Source organism: Triticum dicoccoides, chromosome 4B, assembly GCF_002162155.2.
Source record: "Triticum dicoccoides isolate Atlit2015 ecotype Zavitan chromosome 4B, WEW_v2.0, whole genome shotgun sequence".
Lineage (NCBI taxonomy): Eukaryota > Viridiplantae > Streptophyta > Magnoliopsida > Poales > Poaceae > Triticum > Triticum dicoccoides.
In genome coordinates, this window is record NC_041387.1 from 35,885,213 (window position 1) to 35,895,179 (window position 9,967).

Here is a 9,967-nt window from a genome sequence, read left to right on the forward strand (position 1 = left end):
CTCTTACTCTTGATCCAAATACTAATGTTTCATACAACCAAAAATCTTATTGAAATAACTGCAACCAAGTCCTGTAGCAATGCGTGCAGTACCATTCCTAATTTACATAGATCCAATGGAAAATAACATCTATTACCTTGTATCTCTACTCCTGATGGAGCAGTTGGTGAATAGTCCGCGCGGTTAATTTTCGCTGGGTTTTTTTTTCATCTATCCTCCCACCTCCGGTTTTTTTCGTCATCCTCCCACCTCCGTTAACTCGCAACCCTCAAAAACCACCCCACGCAGGAACCACTCTGTTGGAAATATGCCCTAGAGGCAATAATAAATTAGTTATTATTATTATATTTCCTTGTTCATGATAATCGTTTATTATCCATGCTATAATTGTATTGATAGGAAACTCAGATACATGTGTGGGTACATAGACAACACCATGTCCCTAGTAAGCCTCTAATTGACTAGCTCGTTGATCAATAGTTGGTTACGGTTTCCTGACCATGGACATTGGATGTCGTTGATAACGGGATCACATCATTAGGAGAATGATGTGATGGACAAGACCCAATCCTAAGCCTAGCACAAAGATCGTGTAGTTCGTATGCTAGAGCTTTTCTAATGTCAAGTATCATTTCCTTAGACCATGAGATTGTGCAACTCCCGGATACCGTAGGAATGCTTTGGGTGTACCAAACGTCACAACGTAACTGGGTGGCTATAAAGGTGCACTACAGGTATCTCCGAAAGTGTCTATTGAGTTGGCACAAATCGAGACTGGGATTTGTCACTCCGTGTAACGGAGAGGTATCTCTGGGCCCACTGGTAGGACATCATCATAATGTGCACAATGTGACCAAGGGGTTGATCACGGGATGATGTGTTACGGAACGAGTAAAGAGACTTGCTGGTAACGAGATTGAACAAGGTATCGGCATACCAACGATCGAATCTCGGGCAAGTATAATACCACTAGACAAAGGGAATTGAATACGGGATTGATTGAGTCCTTGACATCGTGGTTCATCCGATGAGATCATCGTGGAACATGTGGGAGCCAACATGGGTATCCAGATCCCGCTATTGGCTATTGACCGAAGAACGTCTCGGTCATGTCTGCATGGTTCCCGAACCCGCAGGGTCTACACACTTAAGGTTCGATGACGCTAGGGTTATAGGGAATAGATATACATGGTTACCGAATGTTGTTCGGAGTCCCGTATGAGATCCCAGACGTCATGAGGAGTTCCGGAATGGTCCGGAGGTAAAGATTTATATATAGGAAGTATGGTTTTGGCCACCGGAAGTGTTTCGGGCATCACCGGTAGTGTACCGGGACCATTGGAGGGGTCCGGGGGTCCACCGGGAGGGGCCACGGGCCCCGGAGGCATACATGGGCCAAGTGTGAGAAGGGACCAGCCCCTAGGTGGGCTGGGCACCTCCCCACCAAGGCCCATGTGCCTAGAGAGAAGAGGGGGCAAACCCTAGGGCAGATGGGCCCTAAAGGCCCATGCATGGTGCGCCTCCCTCTCCCCCCCACTTGGCCGCCACCCCAAATGGGGATTGGGGATGCCGCCGCCCCTAGGGAGGAAACCCTAGGTGGGGGTGCAGCCCTCCCTCTCCCCCTATATATAGTGGAGGCAAAGGGGCAGCCCAACACACGAAGTTCTTCACCTGTTGGTGCAGCCCTACCTCTCTTTCTCCTCCTCTCCCGCGGTGCTTGGCGAAGCCCTGCAGGATTGCCACGCTCCTCCATCACCACCACGCCGTTGTGCTGCTACTGGATGGGGTCTTCCTCAACCTCTCCCTCTCTCCTTGCTGGATCAAGGCATGGGAGACGTCACCGGGCTGTACGTGTGTTGAACGCGGAGGTGCCGTCCGTTCGGCACTAGGATCTCCGGTGATTTGGATCACGACGAGTACAACTCCTTCAACCCCGTTCTCTTGAACGCTTCCGCTTAGCGATCTACAAGGGTATGTAGATGCACTCTCCTTTCCCTCATTGCTAGTCTCTCCATAGATAGATCTTGGTGACTCGTAGGAAAATTTTGAATTTCTGCTACGTTCCCCAGTAGTGGCATCATGAGCTAGGTCTATGCGTAGTTTCTATGCACGAGTAGAACACAAGTTGTTGTGGGCGTTGATTTTGTTCAATATGCTTACCGTTACTAGTCCAATCTTGTTTCGACGGTATTGTGGGATGAAGCGGCCCGGACCGACCTTACACGTACACTTACGTGAGACAGGTTCCACCGACTGACATGAACTTGTTGCATAAGGTGGCTAACGGGTGCCAGTCTCTCCCACTTTAGTCGGATCGGATTCGATGAAAAGGGTCCTTTTGAAGGGTAAATAGCAATTGACATATCACGTTGTGGTTTTGCGTAGGTAAGAAACGTTCTTGCTAGAAACCCATAGCAGTCACGTAAAACATGCAAACAACAATTAGAGGACGTCTAACTTGTTTTTGCAAGGTATGCTATGTGATGTGATATGACCAAAACAATGTGATGAATGATATGTGATGTATGAGATTGATCATGTTCTTGTAATAGGAATCACGACTTGCATGTCGATGAGTATGACAACCGGTAGGAGCCATAGGAGTTGTATTAATTTATTGTATGACCTGCGTGTCATTGAACAACGCCATGTAATTACTTTACTTTATTGCTAAACTGTTAGCCATAGTAGTAGAAGTAATAGTTGGCAAGACAACTTCATGGAGACACGATGATGGAGATCATGATGATGGAGATCATGGTGTCATGCCGGTGACGATGATGATCATGGAGCCCCGAAGATGGAGATCAAAAGGAGCAAAATGATATTGGCCATATCATGTCACTTTTGATTGCATGTGATGTTTATCATGTTTATGCATCTTATTTGCTTAGAACGACGGTAGTAAATAATAGATGATCCCTCATTAAAATTTCAAGAAAGTGTTCCCCCTAAATGTGCACCGTTGCGAAAGTTCGTTGTTTAGAAGCACCACATGATGATCGGGTGTGATAGATTCTAACGTTCACATACAACGGGTGTAAGCCAGATTTACACACGCAAACACTTAGGTTAACTTGACGAGCCTAGCATGTACAGACATGGCCTCGGAACACAAGAGACGGAAAGGTCGAGCATGAGTCTTATGGTAGATACGATCAACATGAAGATGTTCACCGATGATGACTAGTCCGTCTCACGTGATGATTGGACACGACCTAGTTGACTCAGATCATGTAATCACTTAGATGACTAGAGGGATGTCTATCTGAGTGGGAGTTCATAAGATGAACTCAATTATCCTGAACATAGTCAAAAGATCTTTGCAAATTATGTCATAAGCACGTGCTTTAGTTCTACTGTTTAGATATGTTCCTAGAGAAAAATTTAGTTGAAAGTTGATAGTAGCGATTATGCGGACTAGGTCCGTAAACTGAGGATTATCCTTGTTGCTTCGTAGAAGACTTATGTCCTTAATGCACCGCTCAGTGTGCTGAACCTCGAACGTCGTCTTTGGATGTTGTGAACATCTGACATACACGTTTTGATAACTATGTGATAGTTCAATTAAATGGTTTAGAGTAGAGGCACCAAAGACGTTTTCGAAACATCGCGAAACATATGAGATGTTTCGAGGGCTGAAATTGGGATTTCAGGCTCATGCCCACGTCAAGAGGTATGAGACCTCCGACGATTTTCTTAGCCTGCAAACTAAGGGAGAAAAGCTCAATCGTTGAGCTTGTGCTCAGATTGTCTGAGTACAACAATCACTTTAATCGAGTGGGAGTTGATCTTCCAGATGAGATAGTGACGTTTCTCCAAAGTCATTGCCACCAAGCTGCTAGAGCTTCATGATGAACTATAACATATCAGGGATAGATATGATGATCCTTGAAGTATTCGCGATGTTTGACACCGCGAAAGTAGAAGTCAAGTAGGAGCATCAATTGTTGATGGTTAGTAAAACCACTAGTTTCAAAAAGGGCAAGGGCAAGAAGGGATACTTCATGAAACGGAAAATCAGCTGCTGCTCTAGTGAAGAAACCCAAGGTTGAACCCAAACCCGAGACTAAGTGCTTCTGTAATAAGGGGAACAACCACTAGAGCAGAATCACCCTAGATACTTGGTAGGTGAGAAGGCTGACAAGGTCGATAGAAGTATATTGGATTTACATTATGTTAATGTGTACTTTACTAGTACTCCTAGTAGCACCAGGGTATTAGATACCGGTTCGGTTGCTAAGTGTTAGTAACTCGAAATAAAAGGCTACGGAATAAACGGAGACTAGCTAAAGGTGAGCTGACGATATGTGTTGGAAGTGTTTTCAAATCTTGATCTGATCAAGCATCGCACGCTCCCTCTACCATCGAGTTTGGTGTTTGTGTTGAGCATAGACATGATTGGATTATGTCTATCGCAATACGGTTATTCATTTAAGGAGAATAATGGTTACTCTGTTTATTTGAATAATACCTTCAATGGTCTTGCACCCAAAATGAATGGTTTATTGAATCTTGATCGTAGTGATACACATGTTCATGCCAAAAGATATAAGATAGTAATGATAGTACCACCTACTTGTGGCACTGCCATGTAAGTCATATTGGTATAAAACGCATGAAGAAGCTCCATGTTGATGGATCTTTGGACTCACTCATTTTTGAAAAGTTTGAGACATGCGAACCATGTCTATTGGTGTATATGCATGAAGAAACTCCATGCAAATGGACCATTTTGGACTCACTTGATTTTGAATCACTTGAGACATGCAAATGATACCACATGGGCAAGATGACTGAAAGCCTCATTTTCAGTAAAATGGAACAAGAATGCAACTTGTTGGAAGTAATACATTTTGATGTGTGCAGTCCAATGAGTGCCGAGGCACGCAGTGGATATCGTTATGTTCTTACTTCATGGATGATTTGAGTAGATACTGAGTATATTTACTTGATGAAACACAAGTCTGAATTATTGAATGGTTCAAGTAATTTCAGAGTGAAGTTGAAGATCATCTGACAAGAGGATAAAATGTCTATGATATGATCATAGAGATGAGTATCTGAATTACGAGCTTTGGCACGCAATTAAGACATTGTGGAAATGGTTTCACAATTAATATCGCCTGGAACACCATAGTGTGATGGTGTGTCCGAACATCATAGTTGCACCCTATTGGATATGGTGCGTACCATGATGTCTCTTATCGAATTACCACTATCGTTCATGGGTTAGGCATTAGAGACAACCGCACTCACTTTATAGGGCACCACATAATTCCATTGAGACGACATCGTTTGAACTATAGTTTGGAGAAACCTAAGTTGTTGTTTCTTAAAAGTTTGGGGCTGCGACGCTTATGTGAAAAAGTTTCAGGTTGATAAGCTCGAACCCAAAGCGCATAAAATGCATCTTCATAGGACACCCAAAACAGTTGGGTATACCTCCTAATTCAGATCCGAAAGCAATAGGGATTGTTTCTTGAATTGGGTCCTTTCTCGAGGAAAGGTTTGTCTCGAGAATTGAGTGGGAGGATGGTGGAGACTTGATGAGGTTATTGAACCGTCACTTCAACAAGTGTGTAGCGGGGCACAGGAAGTTGTTCCTGTGGCGCCTACACCAATTGAAGTAGAAGCTTATGATAGTGATCATGAAGTTTTGGATCAAGTCACTACCATACCTTGTAGGGTGACAAGGATGCGTACTACTTCAGAGTGGTACAGTAATCCTGTCTTGAAGGTAATGTTGCTAGACAACAATGAACCTACGAGCTATAGAGAAGCGATGGTGGGCCCAAATTCCGACAAATGGTTAGAAGCCATGAAATCCGAGATAGGATCCATGTATCAGAACAAAGCATGGACTTTGGTGGACTTGCCCGATGATCGGCAAGCCATTGAGATAAATGGATCTTTAAGAAGAAGAGGGACGTGGAAGGTAATGTCACCGTCTATGAAGCTTGACTTGTGGCGAAGAGTTTTTCACAAGTTCAAGGAGTTGACTACGATGAGATTTTCTCATCTGTAGCGATGCTTAAGTCCGTCGGAATCATGTTAGCATTAGCTGCATTTATGAAATCTGGCAGATGGATGTCAAAACGAGTTTCCTTACCAGTTTTCGTAAGGAAAGGTTGTATGTGATACAATCAGAAAGGTTTTGTTGATCCTAAGGATGCTAAAAGGTATGCTAGCTCCAGCGATCCTTCCATGGACTGGAGTAAGCATCTCGTAGTTGGAATATGCACTTTGATAAGATGATCAAAGATTTTGGGTTTATACAAAGTTTATGAGAAACTTGTATTTCCAAAGAAGTGAGTGGGAGCACTATAGAATTTCTGATGAGTATATGTTGTTGACATATTGTTGATCAGAAATGATGTAGAGTTTCTGGAAAGCATATAGGGTTATTTGAAAAGTGTTTTTCAAGGGAAAACCTGGATTAGGCTGCTTGAACATTGAGCATCAAGATCTATGAGGATAGATCAAAAATGCTAAATGGTACTTTCAAATGAGCACATACCTTGACATGATCTTGAAGGTGTTCAAGATGGATCAGTCAAAGAAGGAGTTCTTGCCTGAGTTGTAAGGTACGAAGTTAAGACTTAAAGCTCGACCACGGCAGAAAAGAGAGAAAGGACGAAGGTCGTCCCCTATGCTTTAGACATAGGCTCTACAGTATGCTATGCTGTGTACCGCACCTGATGTGTGCCTTGCTACATACCTGGCAAGAGGGTACAAAGGTGATCAAGGAGTGGATCACCAGATAGCGGTCAAAATTATCCTTAGAGGAATAAGGATATGTTTCTTGATTATGGAGGTGATAAAGAGTTCGACATAAAGGGTTACGTCGATGCAAGCTTTATCACCTATCCGAATGACTCTGAGTAGCAAACCGGAAACGTATAGTGGAGCAACCATTTGGAATAGCTCCAAGTGGAGCGTGGAAGCAGCATTTACAATATGACCTAGAGATTTGCGAAGTACATACGAATCTGAATGTTGCAGACCCATTGACTAAAACCTCTCTCACAAGCAAAACATGATCAAACCCCAGAACTCATTGAGTCTTAATCACATGATGATGTGAACTAGTTTAGCGACACTAGTAAACTCTTTGGATGTTGGTCACATGGCGATGTGACCTGTCAGTGTTAATCACATGGCGATGTGAACTAGATTATTGACTCTAGTGCAAGTGGGAGACTGTTGGAAATATGCCCTAAAGGCAATAATAAATTAGTTATTATTATTATATTTCCTTGTTCATGATAATCGTTTATTATCCATGCTATAATTGTATTGATAGGAAACTCAGATACATGTGTGAGTACATAGACAACACCATGTCCCTAGTAAGCCTCTAATTGACTAGCTCGTTGATCAATAGATGGTTACGGTTTCCTGACCATGGACATTGGATGTCGTTGATAACAGGATCACATCATTAGGAGAATGATGTGATGGACAAGACCCAATCCTAAGCCTAGCACAAAGATCGTGTAGTTCGTATGCTAGAGCTTTTCTAATGTCAAGTATCATTTCCTTAGACCATGAGGTTGTGCAACTCCCGGATACCGTAGGAATGCTTTGGGTGTACCAAATGTCACAACGTAACTGGGTGGCTATAAAGGTGCTCTACAGGTATCTCTGAAAGTGTCTGTTGAGTTGGCACAAATCGAGACTGGAATTTGTCACTCCGTGTAACAGAGAGGTATCTCTGGGCCCACTCGGTAGGACATCATCATAATGTGCACAATGTGACCAAGGGGTTGATCACGGGATGATGTGTTACGGAACGAGTAAAAAGACTTGCCGGTAACGAGATTGAACAAGGTATCGGCATACCGACGATCGAATCTCGGGCAAGTATAATACCACTGGACAAAGGGAATTGAATACGGGATTGATTGAGTCCTTGACATCGTGGTTCATCCGATGAGATCATCGTGGAACATGTGGAGCCAACATGGGTATCCAGATCCCGCTGTTGGTTATTGATCGGAGAACATCTCGGTCATGTCTGCATGGTTCCCGAACCCGTAGGGTCTACACACTTAAGGTTCGATGACGCTAGGGTTATAGGGAATAGATATACGTGGTTACCGAATGTTGTTCGGAGTCCCTGATGATATCCCGGACGTCACGAGGAGTTCCGGAATGGTCCGGAGGTAAATATTTATATATAGGAAGTATGGTTTTGGCCACCGGAAGTGTTCCGGGCATCACCGGTAGTGTACTGGGACCACCGGAGGGGTCCGGGGGTCCACCGGGAGGGGCCACGGGCCCCGGAGGCATACATGGGCCAAGTGTGAGAAGGGACCAGCCCCTAGGTGGGCTGGGGCGCCTCCCCACCAAGGCCCATGCGCCTAGAGAGAAGAGGGGGCAAACCCTAGGGCAGTGGGCCGTAAAGGCCCGTGCCTGGTGAGCCTCCCTCTCCCCCCCCACTTGGCCGCCACCCTAGATGGCGATTGGGGCTGCCGACGCCCCTAGGGAGGGAACCCTAGGTGGGGGCGCAGCCCTCCTTCTCCCCCTATATATAGTGGAGGCAAAGGGGCAGCCCAACACACGAAGTTCTTCTCCTGTTGGCGCAACCCTACCTCTCTTTCTCCTCCTCTCCCGCGGTGCTTGGTGAAGCCCTGCAGGATTGCCACGCTCCTCCATCACCACCACGCCGTTGTGCTGCTACTGGATGGGGTCTTCCTCAACCTCTCCCTCTCTCCTTGCTGGATCAAGGCATGGGAGACGTCAACGGGTTGTACGTGTGTTGAACGCGGAGGTGCCGTCCGTTCGGCACTAGGATCTCCAGTGATTTGGATCACGACGAGTACGACTCCTTCAACCCCGTTCTCTTGAATGCTTCCGCTTAGCGATCTACAAGGGTATGTAGATGCACTCTCCTTCCCCTCGTTGCTAGTCTCTCCATAGATAGATCTTGGTGACTCATAGGAAAATTTTGAATTTCTGCTACGTTCCCCAGCACACCCCCCCCCTCTCCTCGCGCAAGCATCCTCTCGTCGTACCCTCGCACGTGCTAGGGTTCCTGCGCCGCCGCCACACGGGAGCTTGTCGACCAGCCCAGTGTCCTTCGGATCGCCGCCGCCCCTCTCCGGATCGCCGCCGTCACCGCCCCGGATCGCCACCTTCGCCGTCGGAATCGCTGCCAACGTCTCGTCGCCTCGGATCGCCGCCGTCCGGATCGCTGCCGTCGCCGGGCCATGGCGGTGGAGGTCGGCGGCACCTGGAAGCGCGGGGCGGCAGCCTTCCTGGACGACCCCTTCGAGGTGCTGCAGGCGAAGCGGGGCCTGTGCTCACCGTCCGCCACCGCGGCCTCGGTCGCCGACCTCAGCATCAACATGGTGCCGATCTGGCAGCCGGCCACGCCCCGATGCTCTCCCACATTCTCTCCATCTTAGTTCATGCTCCCCTCACCTCTTCCCTCGATTCTTGAGGCCAGTCTTGCTGGACTTACGATTTGAACATACTTGTGTCTTTGTTGTGCTGCAGGTAACTTGCGATTTGTCCCCGGCGACGTCACCTGCATCGACCGTGCGGCTAGGCTCGCCTTTTTCCTCGCCGGCGTCACGGCCAGATGCCACATTGAGTCAACCTCTGGGTCCAGCGACGCAGGCTCCTTCCCGTTGCTGCACCATTCCGCGGCCTAGGAGACCCAACTAGCAGGACCACACCTGGCTGCTTTTGTCATGCCTCAAGGAACCTGACAGTGTTGTCAGTATCAGGTTAGTTCCATTACACTCGGGTCACCGGCGGTTGTCGTGCTACTGTGCTCCTCTCTTGTTGTAGCGGTTAGCTGCGGCGGCGATCGGATCATCCTCCCACGAGGTTGTGGCTTTCTCAATTGATAAAAATAACATGATGCCACATAGTTCTTTTCTAGATATATATATATATATATATTCCTAGTTCTAATGCTGTGTGGACCATCAGAAACCTGATGTGTGTGTGTGTG